Genomic DNA, 23875 nt, shown 5'->3' with positions numbered 1-23875 from the left:
GGGGGTACAGGTCAGGGACACGCTGACACTTGGGGGGACAGGACAGGGACACGCTGACACTTGGGGGACAGGGACCCGCTGACACTTGGGGGACAGGACAGGGACCCGCTGACACTTGGGGGACAGGACAGGGACCCGCTGACACTTGGGGGACAGGACAGGGACACGCTGGCACATGGGGTACAGGACAGGGACACGCTGACACTTGGGGGGACAGGACAGGGACACGCTGACACTTGGGGGGACAGGACAGGGACACGCTGACACTTGGGGGGGACAGGACAGGGACACGCTGACACTTGGGGGGGACAGGACAGGGACACGCTGACACTTGGGGGACAGGACAGGGACACGCTGACACTTGGGGGACAGGACAGGGACACGCTGACACTTTATGAAGCAATTCTATGTTTTTGGACATGATCACCCCTCTCTTGATGAATAATATATATGTGATAAGAAGATGATTCAAGACATAATTTCCAGGATGTTCTCATCTCTGACTCATCAGACGGGAAATATCATGGACCGGAGGTACAGTGCACAGATATTAATATACAGACATGAAGATTAAATTGTTTCTAGTCTTAAAGGGAACCTATCATCAGGTGTGATCATACAGACTGCAGCCAGTGCTATGTATTGTTCCTGGAGACGTGTGTAATTAGACCTTTACATTGTTAGCAGCATGAATGTGGAATATAAATATATATTCCAGGATTGTAAATTCTCCAGGTGCTCTGGGGGTGTGTCCTCACACTGCTGTGTTCTGTGCTGTTTGAATTTCATTGCTGAATAGCTCTTTCTTCTGCTATAAGTGACTGATGTAGTAGAAGTTATAGCTTTTTCTTAACAACTAAGAGTAGGGGCTATGAATAAGCTCAATGCACAGACCTAGGATCACAGCAGTGTGAGGACACATTGCCAATATACTATGTTCAGGGGCAGGGGTGTGCTGGTGGCCCTTTATCTTGTGGATTGACCCTTGTGTAAAACCTTATATGACCTTCTTACAGGATAGAAGAAGCGCAGGCACAGAGATAAGGAGCAGCTTTAGTCTTATGCCCTGGATATGGGACAGGAGGTGTAGAGGGGGGTCTCTGCAGTGTTACCTGCCGGGGTCACATGGGGTCATGATAAGAGATGCCGTGGGTTGTGTATGGAGCTGGTGAGTGCTAGTTCTGCCTCTTCTTACTTTAGATCCTTGTAAGGAGAAGATGATCACAGAACATTCCTAGCATTTTACTGGAAGAATTGCAGCGGACGCTAAAAACCGGAATCCAATGTCATTATGTACAGGAGGCGGCCAGTGCCCACTCACTGCACCCCATGAGGACAAGATCACCAGTCATAGTATATACAGCAACTAGTGCAGCATGTCACTCAGGATCACTACAGGAGAAGTAATTCTTTATTTCAGCCAAACAAATACAAAAATCTCACCCGACAAAGGATGGTGGACATAATAAAACCAATTAAAAGTGTACAGAGTACACAAAATATGTACAGCTAGTCAGAACAACCGTGTAAGGTTGGCCGATTAAACACCTCCTCCATTAAAGGGTATATGTTATCTGAACACTTGTAGTAAATAGACAATATCAAAGCGAGAAAAAGTTATTGTATTATACAAAATCCCATAGTAGAAGTATAAATCAATGCAGTAAGCAGTAAGGCTGAGATACCAAACCAGAGTAGTTGTACATGTGAAAACCCTCATACATTACAGGTCAACGTAGTCTGTCATAAGTCCATATGTCAGCGTTATGGGCAGTGCATTATGGAGGTGATTCAGAAATCAGGTGGAGGTAGGGAGCCCACAACTGGGCCCGGAGCTTCCCGTAGGAATGTGGTTCGTCTTCGCTGGAGGGGCAGTGACGCATGCCCACCCAGGTCAAGGGTGGTGGAGCTCCTCCTGAAGATGAACTTCAGGGCTAGTGACATCTTTGCCCTGATACATCCCGGCTCAGTCGTTATGGTGAGGTTGTACAGGTACCTCAGAAAAACCGCAATGAATTTGGCATTTGGTCTGGGGCCTGGACCTTCATGATGAAGTTGAAGTGTTCAGGCGGCACAGTCGCCCACATTCCCTCTTCAGCCTTTCGTGGGCGAGACAGAATCCTGATTTTCTACCAAGGGCAGCCGAAGGTCTGTCACAGGTGCGGTGACCCCACACACTTTAGCGCCAGCTGCCAAGTGCAGAAGTGCGCTTTGAGTGGTGGGCTAGGTCATCTCGCTGCATCCTGTAAGGACATTAGGTGTAACCTGTGTGGTGAGCTCGGTCACCCTTTCAGCCGCTGTCCTCGCTCCTTTGCCAATGCGGTTGTGACCCCAGTGGAGGAGAGCCATGAGGTTGCTTCTGCTGGGGAAGGTACCAGCAGAGGTGGAGGAGCTGAGGGGCCTGTGAAGAAAAGTAAGAATAAGTCACCTTCTCAGTTGAGGCAGCTTGAAGCCAGACAAAAAGGGAGAGAACTGGGGAAGCCTCAGGTTGCTGGGGTGACCCTTGGTCCTTCCTCAGAGGCTGGTCTTGCTACTGAGGCCCTGAGGGATGATGAGTTGGATGAGGAGGTCAGGAGGATGGAGCGCGAGAAAGGTGCCATGTCCTCCACGTCCTCCCATTATGAGAGTATGGATGAGGATAACAGGATTTGGCTAGAAAATAAGCGCAAGCAGAAAAAGAAAAAACGCGTCCTATCTAAGGTACCTAAGGAAGGGAAAACTTCCTCCCCTCTGGTTGAGCTTTCCAACCGGTTCCTCACCCTCTATGACAGTGGTGGCGAACCTATGGCACTGGTGCCAGAGGGGGCATTTAGAGCCGTCTCTGTGGGCACCCAAGAAATCAACCTCAACAGGTCACAAGACAGGATTCAAGGCATCCTCCTTCTCTATCCTCTGGGGATGCTGGGTCCTCAGAGTGGAAGATTGACTCAGAGTTGGGAGACAAGGAGGAAGGAGAGGGTGGTCCGGCTGGGTCTTTGGGGGGCCAATAATGATATAGACACATCAATTTCTTTGAAGAGAAGTTGCCCGAATTATGAAGGGAAAAGAGAAAAGGGATCATCCTCAGAGGAGAGGGAAGTAGAGGGAAGGGAGGTAGTAAGAAAAAAGCCGTCTAACTCAATCACTCATGATGGCGGCACCCACTCCGTTGACGCTGGCGTCCATTAATGTCGCCAGCATTAAGTCTGATGCGGCTAGATTTGCGGCCTTTGATTTCTCGGCCGCGTTGAAGCCGACATTTTATTTTTGCAGGAGACCAGGCTGCCAGATTTGGCGGCCGTGTTTAAAGCTAAGAGGGAATGGAGACACGGGCCTTCCTATTGGTCTCTTGCGGCCGAGCCGTATAGCGGAGTGGCGGTCCTTTTTACCGCAACGGTAGAATGCCACGAGTTATTGAGTTAGAAATGGGGAGGTGCCTGATCCTGGATGTCCTCATGAAGGGACAAGAACTGCGCCTAATTAACATCTATGGTCCCCAGTCCAAGTGGGACAGGAAGTGTCTCTTTATGAGGATCAAGCCCTACCTTTTTACAAGTCGGCAGGTGGTCTTTGGAGGGGACTTCAATGCTGTCACGAGGTCCCAGGATAGGGGAGGTTCCAGAGACAAGCTGACTTATGATAGCGTCGCTCTTAATAGCATAGCTAGTGAGGCTCGCCTGGTGGATGTCCACATCCGGCACACCCCAGGCCACGCGGGGTTCATCTATTATAGGGGTAGCTGCAGGTCTAGAATAGACAGGTTTTATTTAAAGGAGGAAGCCATTTCTTCAGCAGTGTCTGTTGTTGAGGTGGAGTTCTCCGACCACTGTTTAATTTTGTTTTCTCTGAATGTTACAGAGACCCCCCGGATGGGAAGAGGCTACTGGAAGCTCAATTCGTCTCTCCTGGAAGAAGCGGAGATCAGACAATCCTTTGAGGACTTTCTTCAGAGCCAGGTACCATTGCTGGGCCTTTGTAGCAGTAAGTCAGAGTGGTGGGAGATGCTCAAGAAAAGGGTGGCGAGATTCTTCCGCCAGCTCTCGAGCCTCAGGAGCCTGGACAGGTACCGCCTGTATCAGGGCCTGAGGAGGAAACTCGAGCATCTCGTCTCGACTGGAGGTAGTCGTGAGGACATCTCCAGAGTGAAATCCTTGCTGAAGAGGTGTCAGTACGATAGACACGCATCTTTGGTTTTTGAGAGGGATTACGGGAAATACTGCTCGCCCAACCCTTACAGAAACTGCAAGATGTCAGTGAATGGTAAAGTTGTCACAGGACTGGTTGACAGTACGGGATCCCTGAAAAGATCTAGATCCTTGGTTCCCCTCTTGACTGAGGTATTCAATGAGTGTCTTTCCTCGGGCGCTCTGTCAATGAGGAGGTCTGCCCTGATCATCCTGTCAAAGGGTAAGGACCGATCTCGTGTTGAGAACTGGCGTCCCATAGCGCTTCTCAATGCGGACAGAAAGGTTTTGGCAAAGGTGCTGTTTAATCAGCTGGTGCAGTTTGCAACCCGGCTCCTTTCGGGGACCCAGCACTGCTCTGTTCCAGGCCGCAGTACATTTAGTGCTGTGCTTTGTGTCCGGGAGGCAGTGGAGCAGGGCAGGGCTGGTAACTGGAAGGGGTACTTGCTGTCCTTGGATCAGGCAAAAGCGTTTGATAGGGTTAACCACGAGTACCTCTGGTCTGTCCTTCTGAGGTATGGCCTGCCGGGGGAGTTTGTCAATTGGCTGAAAGTTTTGTACGCAGAGGCAGAGAGTTTCCCGCTTGTGAACGGTTGGATTGGCCTTTCTTTTGAGGTCGGGTCTGGTGTTCGCCAGGGTTGTCCTCTGAGCCCACTTTTATACGTGTTCGCGATTGACCCATTCCTTAGGAGGGTTGATCGTGGGCCGTTGGTGGGAGTCGGGATGGACCAGGCGGCACCGGAAGCCACTCTTAGTGTGGTAGCGTATGCCGATGATGTCATCGTTTTTGTTTTCTCCGGGGAGGTGAAATGGCTGATGTCGAAGGTTGACCGCTCCTCAGAGGCTTCTGGGTCCAAGATCAACCGGGATAAGTGTGAGAGTCTCTGGCTGGGAGAGGGGGATCCAGGCTTTGATCTCCCGGACACTCTTCCAGGGCCCCAAGACTCTGCCAAAGTTCTCGGCATCGAATTTGGCCAGGGGGATTACCCCATGCAAAACTGGGACGGCAGGCTTAAAGGACACCTGTCATCAGGTCTGTGTCACTTGTCTTGTCACCTCTACCTGTTGGAGCAGTTCACAAGGATCCCATCCCAGCCTTTATCTAGTTATTTCATACATTAATCATTGTAAAATCATCTATTCTTTATCATGTAAATGAGGCTGGTCACATGGTCAGAGGCAGTGATGTCACCCCTGTTCCCCCTCCCCTCTCCTCCCCTCCCCCTGCTCATGTCTGTGTGTAATGTATAGTAAAGCATGGCTAGTGTGTGTGCTGCATCTGCTGACATGCTGCATCCTCCTAATACACAGAGACACAGACATCAGCTACACAAGTACCTAACATGTTCTGCTATAACATGGCTGCCTGGAGCTGCTGTATCTCTCCTATACACACAAAGGATGCAGGGGGCGCCAGCACCAGGAAGCACATCATTATACACCCTCACATCATTATACAGGCTGTCAGTCAAGCACTGGGGGTGTGGCTGTGCCTCCCACTCATGATTAACGTGGACAGCTTGAATATGCTAATGCTTCATTGGACATTTCACAGGTCATTTGCATACAGCTTTAGGACCTCATTGCTTTAGGGCAATGCTCTCTAATGGCAGTTTATGAAGATATATTTAGTTTAGGGGGGTTATTTTGCATGACGGGTTCTCTTTAAGATCGCCGCTCAGAGGGTGGACCAGTGGAAGGGTTGGTCTTTGACCCTCAGGGAAAGGGTGAACCTGATTAAAACTTACCTGCTCCAGCTGCAGTGTATGCATCTTGCCAGAACCCCTCTGGACTCGGGTCTACAGTCTGTTCTTCCAGCTTTTATGGGGGAATTTTAATTTGTGTGTATCTTGTGTACAGTGTGTATTTATTTTTTGTCATATGTAGTTATAGTTCATGTTTATATCGGTTGTTTGTTTTTGGGGTGTTGGTGTTAGGTTGGGAGTGGGGTGGATGGGATTTGGACAATAAACTTTGGACTTTAGACCAGTGCCTGGGTGGGAGGGTAATGGGCGTGGGATTTAGTTATATTCATTGTTATTTCTGTTTATGTGTATTTTGCTGTGTATTGTTTAGTTATGGAAAAAATAATAAATAATAATAATTAGGTGGTGGGACTGGGTGAAGGTTTTGTTTTTTGTTTTCATGCTGAGTGTGAAGGGTGCCCCCAACTGTATAAGGAGGGCGCCCACTGACTGGGGTGTCCTAGTGTTGCAATTTATTACATAGGATGTTTGCACTTTAAATAGGGGTGGTATTTGCTTCCTTTCTCCTCCCTGCTGCTGCTGCTGCTCAGTCCCTCCCATAGCTGAGCCTTTATAGGGCGGGCACTGGGCCTGCACTTCCTCTTGCCCGCGCCATCTTCAAGCTGTCCCTCCCTCCTCCCTACTGTTACTTGGTTTTTGTGTTTTGATTTTTCTGTTATTCAGTGATCATCTCAAGTCACAGCTGACGGAAAATAAGAATTGATGTGGATTTTGCCCGGAAGTCGAAGTGCTGATTCGGGAGTCCGGATGAACAAACCACTTCGGCAGCTATGGTTTACAAAGAGACGGACGGAGATTGCGGTTGATTTTGAGAATATTAAAATAATAATAATTGTGTTTATCAGCAATAAATAGCTGTGACCTTTTCTGCCCAACAGGAAGCCTCGTGTCATCATTTCTTAGTTATGGTTAGTTATTAATGGTTTATGGGGTTAATGTTACGGGTAGGATTATGTATCTTTACTAAAGTGCCTTAATGTGGAGTTAAATGGGTAATGTTTACTACCTCCCAGTCTGTGGTGAGTGTGTGCCTGAGCCAGGAGGTTTTGTAAGTTTATCTTAGTTTATAGTTGTTCTTTTGTAATTGTTTTGCCAGATATAATACTGATATATCAGTATTGATCCTGTCATACAGATAGTACCAGATGCTTGCTTTATGTTTTAATCACTCACCTGTGTTATGATATTTTTGTATGTGTAATGTCCTACGTCACTGAGAGTCAGATCACATGACCCGCGGCAGACTGGGATATATACTCCTTGTAATCAGTGTGTGAGTAGCCAAGGAAAACATTTTCCGAAACGCGTAGGCGATTGTGGCCTCCACGCTACCCTGTGCAACAGATATTTTTGTATGCTATACTGCAATATGAGCTGTTTTTAGCCGTCATCAATAAAGCATTGATTTTATTCCACGTGGATCCTGTCGGAAGCTGGATTGAAAGTATTTGTATGCATTACTGTGCTCGGAGCCGAGGATTATCCGTGCTCGCTGTTTCCACGTCTTGATCACAAGTCCACAAGGGTCCAGGTGAGCTGACCATTCTTTACACTGTTTTTGTTGTTGTTTTGCCAGAAGTTATGGCTTGATTTATGTTTCTTATTGTTATGTTTTTCACTTTTATATAAAATAAAAGATCTACAGGATGTAACTCAGGATCAGTAATGTCATGTGAATCAAGTGATTCCGCTGTTTATAGAGATTAGTTGTGTTTTGATAGCTTTTTAGTTGTCCCTTGTCCTCACTTTGCTGGAGGAGTTTACAGTAAACAGTGTTGCAGCCATATTGGTAACAATAGCGGGTTCTCTACATGTTACTACAATGACAGCTTTTCCTTATGCCAAGGCAATCCCAGGCCGGGAGAGATTTTTTGTCCATTGGAGTCAGATTATTCTCTCCTTTCAAAAGCATATGATGGTAATCTCTGAGATCTCACCCGTCTTTATCTGTAAGAAAGTGACTGTATGTATGGCTTCCCGCCTCAGCCCTCTTGAAACTAATGTTCCCCGATTGTTCCCATTTGAGAGTCTGGAGTGGTCGACCCAAATCGGTTTATAACAAAACAATAAAAAAAAAGAGAGAGCGCGACCGTTTGTCAGGACTTAAGAGCGACAAAAATCTCCTGGAGCTTCCAACTGTGTGATGAACCTAAAAAAGGGGCCTGAATTGGCGTCACGTTTCGCCGAGGCTTAGCCGGGGACACACACGTCGCCGAGATGAATGGGGTCCACAATGGACGCTTTGGGGAGAACAATGGCTTCTGTAAGCAAAATAACAGAGGACTTGGCTTGCCAGGGAAAACGTGGAAAAGCCTGATAATGGGAGAACAGAATCGTCCCCCGTCACTGCGCCGCGGAGAATGGAGTTACCTCTTAATTTGACATTGTGAGACGTGGTATACACATCCTGTATGCTGATCCCCGCAGCCACCCTGAGTGAGGGCAGTGATGCCGAAAGCTGCGAAATGGTCACTGAGCAGAGTTAAAACAGCCCCATTCTCCTCCAATACCTCCACCCCAGCCCCCGTCATGGACAAGACATCCCAGAGAACAAAGAAGAATCACCAAACCTTCACTGCAATGAATAGCGAAGCCTGAGGTCCAGAACTGGGTGCAGAGTACAAGAAGGAGAAAATCGGCCACAGCAAAATCATAAACCATTAAATGGAAAACAAAGCAAAAAGATCCAGAGACAACCAATGCAACTGGATAAATCCAGGACAAATCGTAGGTTCCATTTAAAGGGAATATAGATCACAACGTCTGGATCGAGCCTTTGGGTTTCAAGCCAGGGGTATTCAGCCGTTCCCAGACTCTCCAGGTTAATGTTCTGCTCTAGACTTAGGATATAGAAGTGATAGAGATGACCAGACCTCTGGGTGTCTTCTCCGATGGTGTAAAAGTACAGGACAACAGTTGATAAAATCTGCTCCATGGACCAAGGGATCGGCCAACATGACAGAGTAGAGTCCAGCTGTCTGGTGGGTCACTAAAGAAAACCCAACAGACATGTTGGGGCAGATTTACTTACCTGTCCTGTCGCGATCCCCGCTGTGCGTTGTCCGACGAGGATTCGGGTCTGCCGCAATACACTAAGATCGTGCATCCAATTTCCTTCATGTGTCACTTCCCTGATCAGGTCCGCCGCAGTTCACCTTCTTCTTCCCGGTGTATGTAAGTGCTGATCTTGCGACACAATTTCATTTTTAAGTTCCGCGGTTTGTCTGAATCAGTCGGGTTGTCCGATGGTCAGGCCCCCCCCCAATTTGTGTCGCATGCAAGCCGGCGCCGATGCATCACAATCCGATCGTGTGCTCCAAAAACGGGACGGCGTCGTCAACGGGACGGGTAAGTAAATGTACCCCATTGTGTTACATTGTGCATGATACTAATGCTAGCCATACCTCCAAGGGCAGACTGGGAATTTAAAGTGGCCCTGGAAAAAACTCTAAAAGTGGCCCCATTCTGTGGACAAGATCAAAACAAAGGGGCAGATTTACTTACCTGGTCCATTCGCGATCCAGCGGCGCGTTCTCTGCGCTGGATTCGGGTCCGGCCGGGATTCACTAAGGTAGTTCCTCCGTTGTCCACCAGGTGGCGCTGCTGCGCTGAAAAGCATCGGAACGCACTGGAGTTCACCGAGCCGGGCTGAGTGAAGGTAAGTGCAAGCTCCGCGACAGATTTTTTTTTTTTAATGCGCCGGTTTTTCCGAATCCGACGGGTTTTCTTTCGGCCACGCCCCCCCCCCCCCATTTCCGTCGCGTGCATGCCAGCGCCGATGCGCCACAATCCGATCACGTGCGCCAAAGTCCCGGGGCAATTCAGGGGAAATCGGCGCAAATAGGAAATATTCGGGTAACACTTCGGGAAAACGCGAATCGGGCCCTTAGTAAATGACCCCCAAAGAGTTGTAACAATGTGATGTGGGTGGAGTTACCAAACTCCACACAAACTGCTGATAGATGGTCTTATAGGAAACCTACTACCAAGGTAGATCCGGTGGCAGGCTCCTCTAATCTATAGTAGTATAGCCCTTTTTATGGCTAATCCTTAAATTGCCCAAATTATTTTTAATACCCCTAATATGCAAATTTACTGAAAAAGGCGACTGGGGCGTGGAGTAGCCAGAGGTGAGGCTACACGGTGGAGGTCATTTACTAAGGGCCCGATTCGCGTTTTCCCGACGTGTTAACCGAATATTTTTTCGTTTTGCGCCGATTTCCCATGAATTGCCCCGGGATTTTGGCGCCTCGGTGCTGGCATGCACGCAACGGAAATGGGGGGGCGTGGCCGAACGAAAACCCGACGGATTCGGAAAAACCGCCGCATTTAAAACAAAAAAAGTGTCGCAAACCTTGCACTTAACTTCACTAGGAATAGGCCGGTGAACTTGAGTGCGTTCCGAAGCTGTTCAGCGCAGCAGCGCCACCTGGTGGACGTCGAAGGAACTGCCTTAATGAATCCCGGCCGGACCCGAATCCACCGCAGGGAACGCGCCGCTGGATCGCGAATGGACCTGGTAAGTACATCTGCCCCGGTGTGTCTACTCCACACCCCAGTAGCTTCTTGTGTTCCCCCTACCAATACAGCTTTAGCGTGCCAATACGAGGAGCTCCATGCACTTTTCCGTGAAGACGGGTTCTGCACATGGTAGGCGGAACGCAAGAGGCTACTGGGGCGTGGAGTAGCCGGACCGTGTAGCCTCAGCTCAAGCTACTCCACACCCCAGTAGCCTCTATAGAAAATTTGCATATTAGGGGCATTAAAAATAAAGATTTATGCAACCAAAGGATTAGCCCTATAAAGGGCTATAGTACTATAGATTAGAGGAACCTGTCACCAGATCTACCTTAATAGGTAGATCCGTGGTGGTAGGTTTCCTTTAATCAACATGTACAGCGCAGAGGAAGAGACTCATTCTGCCTCCCTTATACAGGAATAACGCTTCTTTTTAAAAGAGCACAACTTAATAATGACTTATATATACAAAAAAACTACTGAAATACCTACTCCGATAAACAAGAATATAACTACTATAATAGTGCCTCCTATGTACAAGAATATAACTATTATAATACTGCCCCCTATGTACAAGAATATAACTACTATAATACTGCCCCCTGTGTACAAGAATATAACTACTATAATACTGCCCCCTATGTACAAGAATATAACTACTATAATACTGCCCTCTATGTACAAGAATATAACTACTATAATACTGTCCCCTATGTACAAGAATATAACTACTATAATACTGCCCCCTATGTACAAGAATATAACTATTATAATACTGCCCCCTATGTACAAGAATATAACTATTATAATAATGCCCCCTATGTACAAGAATATAACTACTATAATACTGCCCCCTATGTACAAGAATATAACTACTATAATACTGCCCTCTATGTACAAGAATATAACTACTATAATACTGTCCCCTATGTACAAGAATATAACTACTATAATACTGCCCCCTATGTACAAGAATATAACTACTATAATACTGCCCCCTATGTACAAGAATATAACTACTATAATACTGCTCCCTATGTACAAGAATATAACTACTATAATACTGCCCCCTATGTACAAGAATATAACTACTATAATACTGCCCCCTATGTACAAGAATATAACTACTATAATACTGCCCCCTATGTACAAGAATATAACTACTATAATACTGCCCCCTATGTACAAGAATATAACTACTATAATACTGCCCTCTATGTACAAGAATATAACTACTATAATACTGTCCCCTATGTACAAGAATATAACTACTATAATACTGCCCCCTATGTACAAGAATATAACTACTATAATACTGCCCCCTATGTACAAGAATATAACTACTATAATACTGCCCCCTATGTACAAGAATATAACTACTATAATACTGCTCCCTATGTACAAGAATATAACTACTATAATACTGCCCCCTATGTACAAGAATATAACTACTATAATACTGCCCCCTATGTACAAGAATATAACTACTATAATACTGCCCCCTATGTACAAGAATATAACTACTATAATACTGCCCCCTATGTACAAGAATATAACTACTATAATACTGCTCCCTATGTACAAGAATATAACTACTATAATCCTGCCCACTATGTACAGGAATATAACTACTATAATACTGCCCCCTATGTACAAAAATATAACTACTATAATACTGCCCCCTATGTACAAGAATATAACTACTATAATACTGCCCACTATGTACAGGAATATAACTACAGGCGGTCCCCTACTTAAGGACACCCGACTTACAGACAACCCATAGTTACAGACGGACCCCTCTGCCCACTGTGACCTCTGGTGAAGCTCTCTGGATGCTTTACTATAGTCCCAGACTGCAATGATCAGCTGTAAGATGCCTGTAATGAAGCTTTATTTACAATTATTGGTCCAATTACACCAAAATTTTTGAAACTCCAATTGTCACTGGGGCAAAAGAAAAAAAATTGTCTAGAACTTCCATTATAAAATATACAGTTTCGACTTACATACAAATTCAACTTAAGAACAAACCTCCAGACCCTATCTTGTATGTAACCCGGGGAATTGTACTATAATACTGCTCCTATGTACAAGAATATAACTACTATAATACTGCCTCCTATGTACAAGAATATAACTACTATAATACTGCCCCCTATGTACAAGAATATAACTACTGTAATACTGCCCCATATGTACAAGAATATAACTACTATAATACTGCCCCCTATGTACAAGAATATAATTACTATAATACTGCCCCCTATGTACAGGAATATAACTACTATAATACTGCCCCCTATGTACAAGAATATAATTACTATAATACTGCCCCCTATGTACAAGAATATAACTATTATAATACTGCCCTCTATGTACAAGACTAGAACTACTATAATACTGCCCCTATGTACAAGAATATAACTACTATAATACTGCCCCCTATGTATAAGAACATAACTACTATAATACTGCCCCTATGTACAAGAATATAACTACTATAATACTGCCCCCTATGTACAAGAATATAACTACTATAATACTGCCCCCTATGTACAAGAATATAACTACTATAATACTGCCCCCTATGTATAAGAATATAACTACTAAATACTGCCCCCTATGTACAAGAATATAACTACTATAATACTGCCTCCTATGTACAAGAATATAACTACTATAATACTGTCCCCTATGTGCAATAATATAACTACTATAATACTGCCCCCATGTACAAGAATATAACTACTATAATACTGCCCCCATGTACAAGAATATAACTACTATAATACTGCCCACTATGTACAAGAATATAACTACTATAATACTGCCCCCTATGTACAAGAATATAACTACTATAATACTGCCCCCTATGTGCAACATTATAAACTACTATAATACTGCCCCCATGTACAAGAATATAACTACTATAATACTTCCCCCATGTACAAGAATATAACTACTATAATACTGCCCCTATGTACAGGAATATAACTACTATAATACTTCCCCCTATGTACAAGAATATAACTACTATCATACTGCTCCCTATGTAAAAGAATATAACTACTATAATACTGCCCCTATGTACAAGAATATAACTACTATAATACTGCCCCTATGTACAGGAATATAACTACGATAATACTGCCCCTATGTACAAGAATATAACTACTATAATACTGCCCCATATGTACAAGAATATAACTACTATAATACTGCTCCCTATATAAAAGAATATAAGTACTATAATACTTCCCCCTATGTACAGGAATATAACTACTATAATACTTCCCCTATGTACAAGAATATTACTACTATAATACTGTCCCCTATGTACAAGAATATAACTACTATAATACTGCCCCCTATGTACAAGAATATAACTACTATAATACTGTCCCCTATGTACAAGAATATAACTACTATAATACTGCCCCCTATGTACAAGAATATAACTACTATAAAACTGCCCCTATGTGCAAGAATATAACTACTATAATACTGCCCCCTATGTACAGGAATATAACTACTATAATACTGCTCCCTATGTACAAGAATATAACTACTATAATACTGCCCCCTATGTACAAGAATATAACTACTATAATACTGCCCCCTATGTACAAGAATATAACTACTATAATACTGCCCCTATGTACAAGAATATAACTACTATAATACTGCCCCCTATGTACAAGAATATAACTTCTATAATACTGCCCCCTATGTACAAGAATATAACTACTATAATACTGCCTCCTATGTACAAGAATATAACTACTATAATACTGCTCCCTATGTACAAGATTATAACTTCTATAATACTGCCCCCTATGTACAACAATATAACTACTATAATACTGCCTCCTATGTACAAGAATATAACTACTATAATACTGCCCCCTATGTACAAGAATATAACTACTATAATACTGCCCCCTATGTACAAGAATATAACTACTATAATACTGCCCCCTATGTACAAGAATATAACTACTATAATACTGCCCCCTATGTACAAGAATATAACTACTATAGTACTGCCCCCTATGTCCAAGAATATAACTACTATAATAGTATTTCTACTTCTTGTATGCTATATAACAATGCCAGCCCCCGTGTATAAAGCCAGCCAGTACCTTGTATATAGGCAGCCCCCTGGTATATAGCCAGCCCCCTGTATACAGCCACCCAGTCCCCTGTATATAGCCACCCAGTCCCCTGTATGTAGCCACCCTGTCCCCGGTATATAGCCAGTCTCCCCATGTATATAGCCAGTCGGTCCCCTGTATATAGGTAGACCCCCTTTATATAGCCAGCCCCTGTATAAAGCCAGTCAGCCCCTGTATATAGCTAGCCAGCCCCCTTTATATAGCCAGGCAGTCCCCCTGTATATAGCCATTCAGTCCCCTGTATATAGCCAGTCTCCCCATGTATTTAGCCAGCCGGTCCCCTCTATATAGGTAGACCCCCTTTACATAGCCAGCCACTGTATAAAGCCAGTCAGCCCCTGTATATAGCTCGCCAGACCCCTCCCAGTATATAGCCAAGCAGTCCCCCAGTATATAGCCGGGCAGTCCACTGTATATAGCCACTCAGCCCCTGTGTATAGCTAGCCAGTTTCCTGTATATAGCCACCTAGTCTCCTATATATACCCACCCAGTCCCTGTATATAGCTATTCTCCCCATGTATATAGCCATCCAGTCCCCTGTATATAGGCAGATCCCTTTTATATAGCCAGCCCCTGTATAAAGCCAGTCAGCCCCTGTATATAGATAACCAGCCCCCTTTATATAGCCAGCCTTCCTGTATGTAGCCAGCCAGTCACCTTTTTCTAGCTAGCCCCCCTGTATATAGCCAGCCCCAATTATATACCCAGCCAGTCCCCTGTATAGAGCCAGTCAGCCCCTGTATATAGCCAGCCCCAGTATATAGCCAGACAGTGCCTGTTTGTAGCCAGTCAGCCCCAGTATATAGCCAGTCAGCCCCTGTATATAGCTAACCAGCCCCCCTGTATTTAGCTAGCCAGCCCCCCCCCCTGTATATAGCCAGTCAGCCCTTGTATATAGCTAGCCGTCTGCCCTGTATATAGCCAGGTAGTCCCCTGTATATAGACAGTCAGCCCCTGTATATAGCCAGCCAGTCCCCTGTCCGCAACTTGATCCAGTCCCACTGGCAATGATAAGTCTGTTTCATAATCTTTGTGCAACTAACACGCACAGACCTGTCACTGCTGGCGGGAATGGATCAAGTTGCGGACCGACGTTATGTTGGCATCGAAAGGTGAGTACATATTTTATAATATTTTTGTGCTGGGAAGGGGACTGCCTGGCTGTATACTGGGGGGAGGGGGCTGGCTGGCTGTATACTAGGGGTCTGGCTGGCTGTATACCGGGGGGGCTGGCTGCATACTGGGGGCTGGTTGGTTGTATACTGGGGGGGCTCGCTGTATACTGGGGCGGGCTGGCTGTATACTGAGGGGGGGCTGGCTGGCTGTATACTGGGGGAGCTGGCTGGCTATATACTGGGGGGCTGGCTGGCTATATACTGGAGGAGGCTGGCTGGCTGTATACTGGGGGGGTGGTTGGCTGTATACTGGGGGGGTGGCTGGCTGTATACTGGGTGGATTGGCTGGCTGTATACTGGGCTGGCTGGCTGTATACTGGGGGGCTGGCTGGCTGTATACTGGGGGGGATGACTATACTGGGGGGCTGGCTGGCTGTATACTCTGGGTGGGGGCTGGCTGACTATAAACTGGCTTATACTTAAGTATATACAAACATGTAGACCGGCCCCACGAGAGCCCCAGACCAGTCGGCACGTTGGGATTTCCCCCAGTGGGTTACATGGCCAGTCCGCCCCTGCATACAACTTACTCTTTGTTCCATCATGACGTCATTGGGGCTTATTTACTAAGGGTCCGTGGGACTGCGATTCCGCCGGGTTTTTGCGAATATTTCCAATGTGCGCTGAATTGCCCCGAGTTTTTAGCGCACCTGATCGGATTGTGGAGCATCACCGCCAGCTTGCACGCGACAGAAATCAGGGGCCGCGGATTTTAAAAAAGAATTGTGTCACAAGATCAAGCACTCACATGCAACGAGAAGAAGAAGGTGAACTCCGGCGGACCTCGGGGCAGAAGCGACGCATGTAGGAACTTGGGTGCACGGGCTTAGTGAATCGTGGCAGACCCGAATCTATGTCGAACAACGCACCGCAGGATCACGACGGGACCGGGTAAATAAATCTGCCCCATTGTGTTCTCTAAACCCTTCTGTCTTCTTTCCACTTCCTCCAGATCTCTTATTCTTCAGACTCCTCTGTCCTCCTCCTCCAGACCCCTCTATCCTCCTCCTCCTCCAGACTCCTCTGTCCTCCTCCTCCTCCAGACCCCTCTGTCCTCCTCCTGCGGACCCCTCTGTCCTCCTCCTCCAGACTCCTCTGTCCTCCTCCTCCCGACTCCTCTGTCCTCCTCCTCCAGACCCATCTGTCCTCCTCCTCCAGACTGCTCTGTACTCCTCCTCCAGACCCCTCTGTTCTCCTCCTCCCGAATCCTATGTCCTTCTCCTGAAGACCCCTCTGTTCTCCTCCTCCAGACTCCTCTGTCCTCCTCATCCTCATGGGGGGGGGGGGGGGGGGCTGGCTGTATACTGGGGGAGGCTGGCTGTATACTGGGGCGGGCTGGCTGTATACAGGGGCAGGCTGGCTGTATACTGGGGCAGGCTGGCTGTATACTGGGACGGGCTGGCTTGCTGTATAGTGGGTGGCTGGCTGTATACTGGGGGGCTGGCTGGCTGTATACCGAGTGGCTGGCTGTATACTGGGGGGCTGGCTGGCTGTATACCGAGTGGCTGGCTGTATACTGGGGGGCTGACTGGCTGTATACTGGGGGGGCTGACTGGCTGTATACTGGGGGGGCTGACTGGCTGTATACTGGGGGGGCTGGCTGACTATAAACTGGCTTATACTTAAGTATATACGAACATGTAGACCGGCCCCACACGAGCCCCAGACCAGTCGGCACATTAGGATTTCCCCCGGTGGGTTACATGGCCAGTCCGCCCCTGCATACACCTTACTCTTTGTTCCTCTATCCTCCTCCAGACTCCTCTGTCCTCCTCCAGACTCCTCTGTCCTCCTCCAGACTCCTCTGTCCTCCTTCTCCTCCTCCAGACTCCTCTATCCTCCTCCTCCAGACTCCTGTGTCCTCCTCCAGACTCCTCTGTCCTACTCCTCCTCCAGACTCCTCTATCCTCCTCCAGACTCCTCTATCCTCCTCCTCCTCCAAACTCCTCTGTCCTCCTCCTCCAGACTTCTCTATGCTCCTCCTCCTCCAGACTCCTTTGTCCTCCTCCTCCTCCAGACTCCTCTGTCTTTCTCCTCCTCCAGACCCCTCTATCTTCCTCCTCCAGACTCCTCTGTCCTTCTCCTCCTCCAGACCCCTCTATCCTCCTCCTCCAGACTCCTCTGTCATCCTCCAGACTCCTCTGTCCTCCTCCTCCTTCAGACCCCTCTATCCTCCTCCTCCAGACTCCTCTGTCCTCCTCCTCCTCCAGACCCCTCTGTCCTCCTCCTCCTCCTCCAGACCCCTCTGTCCTCCTCCTCCTTCAGAGTCCTCTGTCCTCTGCCTCCTCCAGACTCCTCTGTCCTCCTCCTCCTCCAGACTCCTCTGTCCTCCTCCTTCTTCAGACCCCTCTATCCTCCTCCTCCAGACTCCTCTGTCCTCCTCCAGACTCCTCTGTCCTCCTCCAGACTCCTCTGTCCTCCTCCTCCTCCAGACTCCTATGTCCTCCTCCTGACTCCTCTGTCCTCCTCCAGACTCCTCTGTCCTCCTCCAGACTCCTCTGTCCTCCTCCAGACTCCTCTGTCCTCCTCCTTCTTCAGACCCCTCTATCCTCCTCCTCCAGACTCCTCTGTCCTCCTCCTCCAGACTCCTCTGTCCTCCTCCAGACTCCTCTGTCCTCCTCCTCCTCCAGACTCCTATGTCCTCCTCCTCCTCCAGACTCCTATGTCCTCCTCCTGACTCCTCTGTCCTCCTCCAGACTCCTCTGTCCTCCTCCAGACTCCTCTGTCCTCCTCCAGACTCCTCTGTCCTCCTCCTCCTCCCCCAGACTCCTCTGTCCTCCTCCTCCTCCTCCAGACTCCTCTGTCCTCCTCCAGACTCCTCTGTCCTCCTCCTTCTTCAGACCCCTCTGTTCTTCTCCTCCAGACTCCTCTGTCCTCCTCCTCCTCCAGACTCCTCTGTCCTCCTCCTTCTCTGTGCAACACTTTGGACGTGTGATGGTTGTGGTGAAGCGAAGCTATAAATCCCTTTTCTCCTAATAAGACACTAAAAGAGGGACCTCTTGACCTCCGTCAGAAAGGTGTGTATGAATGGAGCTGGGTTGGGCCCTGTGGGGTCGAAGGTCAATTTAAAAGGTCAGAAGTTTACATCAGTGGATAATTCCAGCTCCAGTATAGAGTTGTGGTGTGAATTCAGTCTTACTGGCAAATTTTACCCCCATAAGGAGACATAAAAATTGTTCAAAGTTTCTGCTGCTGTGAATCGTCCATCAGTGTCACAGGACAAAACTATTCCTACAGGAAGGTCACGTAATAAAATACACGATCCTCACTTACTGGAAAGCATCATTAACTGCTTATCTTTATATTCTATGGCAGTGATGGCGAACCTATGGCACGGGTGCCGGAGGTGGCACTCGGAGCTCTTTCTGTGGGCACTCAGGCCATCACCAGAGATGACTCCAGGTATCTTCTTGCAGTCCCAGACAGCCCAGGACTTGCTGTGCACAGAGCTATTTTAAAGTGACAGCTCTACCTGGGACTATTTTCTGCTTTATTGGTGTCCTCAGGGGCTGTTATCAATGAAAGCTTTGACAGAGGAGGGAGTATAAATCACACATTACATTTCTGTGTTGGCACTTTGTGATAAATAAGTGCGTCTTTGATGTAGTTTGGGCACTCGGTCTCTAAAAGGTTCGCCATCACTGTTCTATGGGAACATAATTGTTACTGGGGCGGAGACTGCACATTATTTCCTATAGATTACAATGAGGTCGGACACTTTTGCCGGACTGTTCGACTTTTTCAGGATTTGCGCAGCTTGGACAGGTATTTAACAGGTGTCTGTGCTGGGATTGTGATCATTTTTTGTTGCTGCTGCGGCGCTGCTTTCATGCGACACAAATTGGACGGCGTGGCCATTGGACGACTTGACTTATTCGGACTGAGCGCGGGATTTAACATTCAAATTGTGTCGCAAGACAAAGCACTTACATGCACCAGGAAGAAGAAGGTGAACTCCAGCGGACCTGAGCGGGGAAGCGACACATGCAGGATATCGGGCGCACGATCTTAGTGAATCGCGGCACAGGGCGTTATACACGGACAACTTCCTGCAGGAGCCGTTTTTCTGAATCTGTCGGGTTGTCCGATGGCCATGCCCCCGATTTCTGTTGCGTGAAAGCCGAAATCTGTTGCGATTGCGCGGAAATTCGATTGCGTGTGCCAAAAGCCCAGCGGAATTCAGCGCAAAACGGAAAAAGTCGGGAAACCCGACGAAAGTGTGGATCCATAAGGAAAGATGGATCCATAAGATAACATAAACATGTAGCCCTCATATAACATAAAGGAGGCCTCCGCCATGGCGGTGCGGGGGAGGGGCATAGGTGTGTTCTCCTGAAAAACACAAGAGCATTAGGAGCTTTCACATCCCGGCTGCTGGTAAGAGGTCGCCTCGTCTTATTCCCCCATTGTTTGTCCCTCTTTCAGGAGCCGCAGTGACAATGCCAGGACCCTCTGACCTCCTGAACTTCATTTCATTTTTCACAGGACGGACGAGGGGAGCGAAACTTCTGACCATTGATCCAGCAAAAGCAAAGAAAGAAAAAAGTAACAAAATCCAAATCCGAAAGAAGCTGATCCGGAATCCCGTGGGATGTCTACAGGGAGAGGTCAGGATGGCATCACACCACAGCATGAGGCGTCATGAGTGTAACAGGGGACTGACTGCAACTCAACGAGCACTACTACTCCTAACATCCTAAACTAACATCCCGCAGGCCTGCACAGATAATGTAACGACCTGGGAAAGCAGTGTACATGTTTCATACTAGTCTGATAACAAAGAGTAATAGATTGTATCCCCCTGTACAGTCTCCACTCCCCGGGATGTAATGGCTGATAACAGAGAGTAATAGATTGTATCCCCCTGTACAGTCTCCTCTCCCCGGGATGTAATGGCTGATAACAGAGAGTAATAGATTGTATCCCCCCCTGTACAGTCTCCTCTCCCCGGGATGTAATGGCTGATAACAGAGAGTAATAGATTGTATCCCCCTGTACAGTCTCCCATTCCCGGGATGAAATGGCTGATAACAGGGAGTAATAGATTGTACCCCCCCCCCCTCCCCCCTGTACAGTATCCTCTCCCCGGGATGTAATGGCTGATAACAGAGAGTAATAGATTGTATCCCCTCTGTACAGTCTCCTCTCCCCAGGATGAAATGGCTGATAACAGAGAGTAATAGATTGTATCCCCCTGTACAGTCTCCTCTCCCCAGGATGTAATGGCTGATAACAGAGAGTAATAGATTGTATCCCCCTGTACAGTCTCCTCTCCCCAGGATGAAATGGCTGATAACAGAGAGTAATAGATTGTATCCCCCTGTACAGTCTCCTCTCCCCAGGATGTAATGGCTGATAACAGAGAGTAATAGATTGTATCCCCCTGTACAGTCTCCTCTCCCCGGGATGTAATGGCTGATAACAGAGAGTAATAGATTGTATCCCCCTGTACAGTCTCCTCTCCCCGGGATGTAATGGCTGATAACAGAGAGTAATAGATTGTATCCCCCCTGTACAGTCTCCTCTCCCCGGGATGTAATGGCTGATAACAGAGAGTAATAGATTGTACCCCCCCTGTACAGTCTCCTCTCCCTGGGATGAAATGGCTGATAACAGAGAGTAATAGATTGTATCCCCCTGTACAGTCTCCTCTCCCCAGGATGTAATGGCTGATAACAGAGAGTAATAGATTGTATCCCCCCTGTACAGTCTCCTCTCCCCCGGATGTAATGGCTGATAACAGAGAGTAATAGATTGTATCCCCCTGTACAGTCTCCTCTCCCCGGGATGTAATGGCTGATAACAGAGAGTAATAGATTGTATCCCCCTGTACAGTCTCCTCTCCCCGGGATGAAATGGCTGATAACAGAGAGTAATAGAATACATTCACCTGCACAGGAGAAGCGTTGGGTCCCTTTAAATCCTCGTGTCCTGTTCTAATTCTGGATCTGCTCCTTCTATATTTAGATCATTATTGATCAGTCGGATAACAACAGACAATACAGTAAATAAGTCGATGACGCCTCACACAATCCTTTCCCGGTCAGCAAGGACTCGCCTGCGGCTGCACTTTTTTCGACTGACTTTACATTGTGTGTAACCTCCAATATCCGGAACTCGCTGCACGTTGCATCACGTTTTGTCGAGTGTCTGTGCCTATAGGACACATCATCAATGTTCAGGGTCGGAGCGGCTCACCAGGCTGCCCCAGAAGAAATGGTGGATAGGGATGGACCTAAGGGACCCCGGGCCACATATAGTCCAACATATACAGCAGTGCAGGTAGTGGAGTCTGCACCATAACCGCTGCAACTGCACCACATGTCTGCAGGGGGCAGCATTCAGCCGCGTCCACAGGGGTCGTCACAGGTTTATATGGATAAGCATCCCCTATGGTTATACAAGGGATTCCCTATAAATTAGAATATCAGCAAAAAGGTTTTGTTTCAGTAATTCAATTAAAGAAGTGAAACCCATATATTATAGTTATTACAAACAGAGGGAACTTTTTCAAGTATTTATTTCTGTTAATGTTGATGATTGTGGCTACAGCCAAGGAAAACCCAGAAGATATCATCTAAGAAAATCAGAATAATTAACCCAAAACACCTGTAGAGGCTTCCTGAGCGTTATAAATGGTCCCTTAGTCTGGTTCAGTAGGCGACACAATCACGGGAACGACTGCTGACTTGACAGATGTCCAGAAGGCAATCACTGACCCTCCACAGGGAGGGGAAGACACACATGGTCATTGGTATAGAAGCTGTTCACACAGCGCTGTATCACAGCAGATCAATGGAAAGATGAGCGGAAGGAAAATGTGTAGTAGAGGAAGGTGCAGAAGCCCCAGGAGAACCGCAGCCGCCATAGGATTGTAGTGGGAGATTCACAAGGAGCGGACGCTGCTGGAGTCAGAGGAGCCACCGCACACAAACCTGTCCATGACATGGGCTTCATGTGTCGCATCCATCTGCCATCCGCTCCTGCCCAATAGACCCCAGAAGCGTCTTACCTGGAGGAGAGACCCTCCAGCTCCCCTCCTGCTGCTGCTCAGTGAGTGATCAGAGGCTAAAGTGGAGGTGCAGCGCCATCTTGTGGTGACTTGGCTTGTTGCAGTCATCCTTTACTTTATAGAGCTACAGCCTCCTTGGTTTAGAGCTTAGCATCACTCACCATAAATACAAATATTACAGCATCAGAACCAAGCTCAGTACATAAATGTAGCATCAGAACCAAGCTCAGTACATAAGTGTAGCATCAGAACCAACATCAGTGGAAAAATTACATCAACCAATTCAGTACATGAATACTGCAGCAGAATCCAGTTATATACAGATCTGAAATCACTCCTGACACGTCTGTTTCAGGAAAAAAAAATGTTTCTTTGAAATAGTAATTCTAAAGCACCCTTTTCTGCAAATTCTGGTTTGATCTTTTGTTATTATTATGTATCTGTATGAATAAAGTCACAACTAGGTGTGAACTGGGTGTATGGCTGTGTACTACGGCTGTAACTCCATGTATGGCTGTGTACTGTGGCTGTAGCTCCATGTATGGCTGTGTACTATAGCTGTAGCTCCATGTATGGCTGTGTACTACGGCTGTAACTCCATGTATGGCTGTGTACTGTGGCTGTAGCTCCATGTATGGCTGTGTACTATAGCTGTAGCTCCATGTATGGCTGTGTACTGCGGCTGTAGCTCCATGTATAGCTGTGTACTGTGGCTGTAGCTCCATGTATGGCTGTGTACTGCGGCTGTAGCTCCATGTATGGCTATGTACTGTGGCTGTAGCTCCATGTATAGCTGTGTACTGTGGCTGTAGCTCCATGTATAGCTGTGTACTGTGGCTGTAGCTCCATGTATGGCTGTGTACTGCGGCTGTAACTCCATGTATGGCTATGTACTGTGGCTGTAGCTCCATGTATGGCTGTGTACCGCTGCTGTAGCTCCATGTATGACTGTATACTGTGGCTGTAGCTCCATGTATGGCTGTGTACTATAGCTGTAGCTCCATGTATGGCTGTGTACTGCGGCTGTAGCTCCATGTATGGTTATGTACTGTGGCTGTAGCT

At 47.1% G+C, this 23875-nt stretch overlaps 1 long non-coding RNA gene across 1 annotated transcript; it reads left to right on the top strand.

Annotated features, from left to right (window-relative positions):
* Positions 1-7227: 7227 nt before the first annotated feature.
* On the top strand, positions 7228-22226 carry LOC140074880 (uncharacterized). Its single transcript, XR_011849302.1, has 3 exons — positions 7228-7460; positions 20287-20408; positions 21769-22226. It is a non-coding gene; the product is annotated as an uncharacterized lncRNA (long non-coding RNA).
* Positions 22227-23875: the final 1649 nt, after the last annotated feature.

This window comes from Engystomops pustulosus, chromosome 8 (genome assembly GCF_040894005.1).
Source record: "Engystomops pustulosus chromosome 8, aEngPut4.maternal, whole genome shotgun sequence".
NCBI classification, from domain to species: domain Eukaryota; kingdom Metazoa; phylum Chordata; class Amphibia; order Anura; family Leptodactylidae; genus Engystomops; species Engystomops pustulosus.
This window is presented reverse-complemented; position numbering and strand designations above follow the sequence as displayed.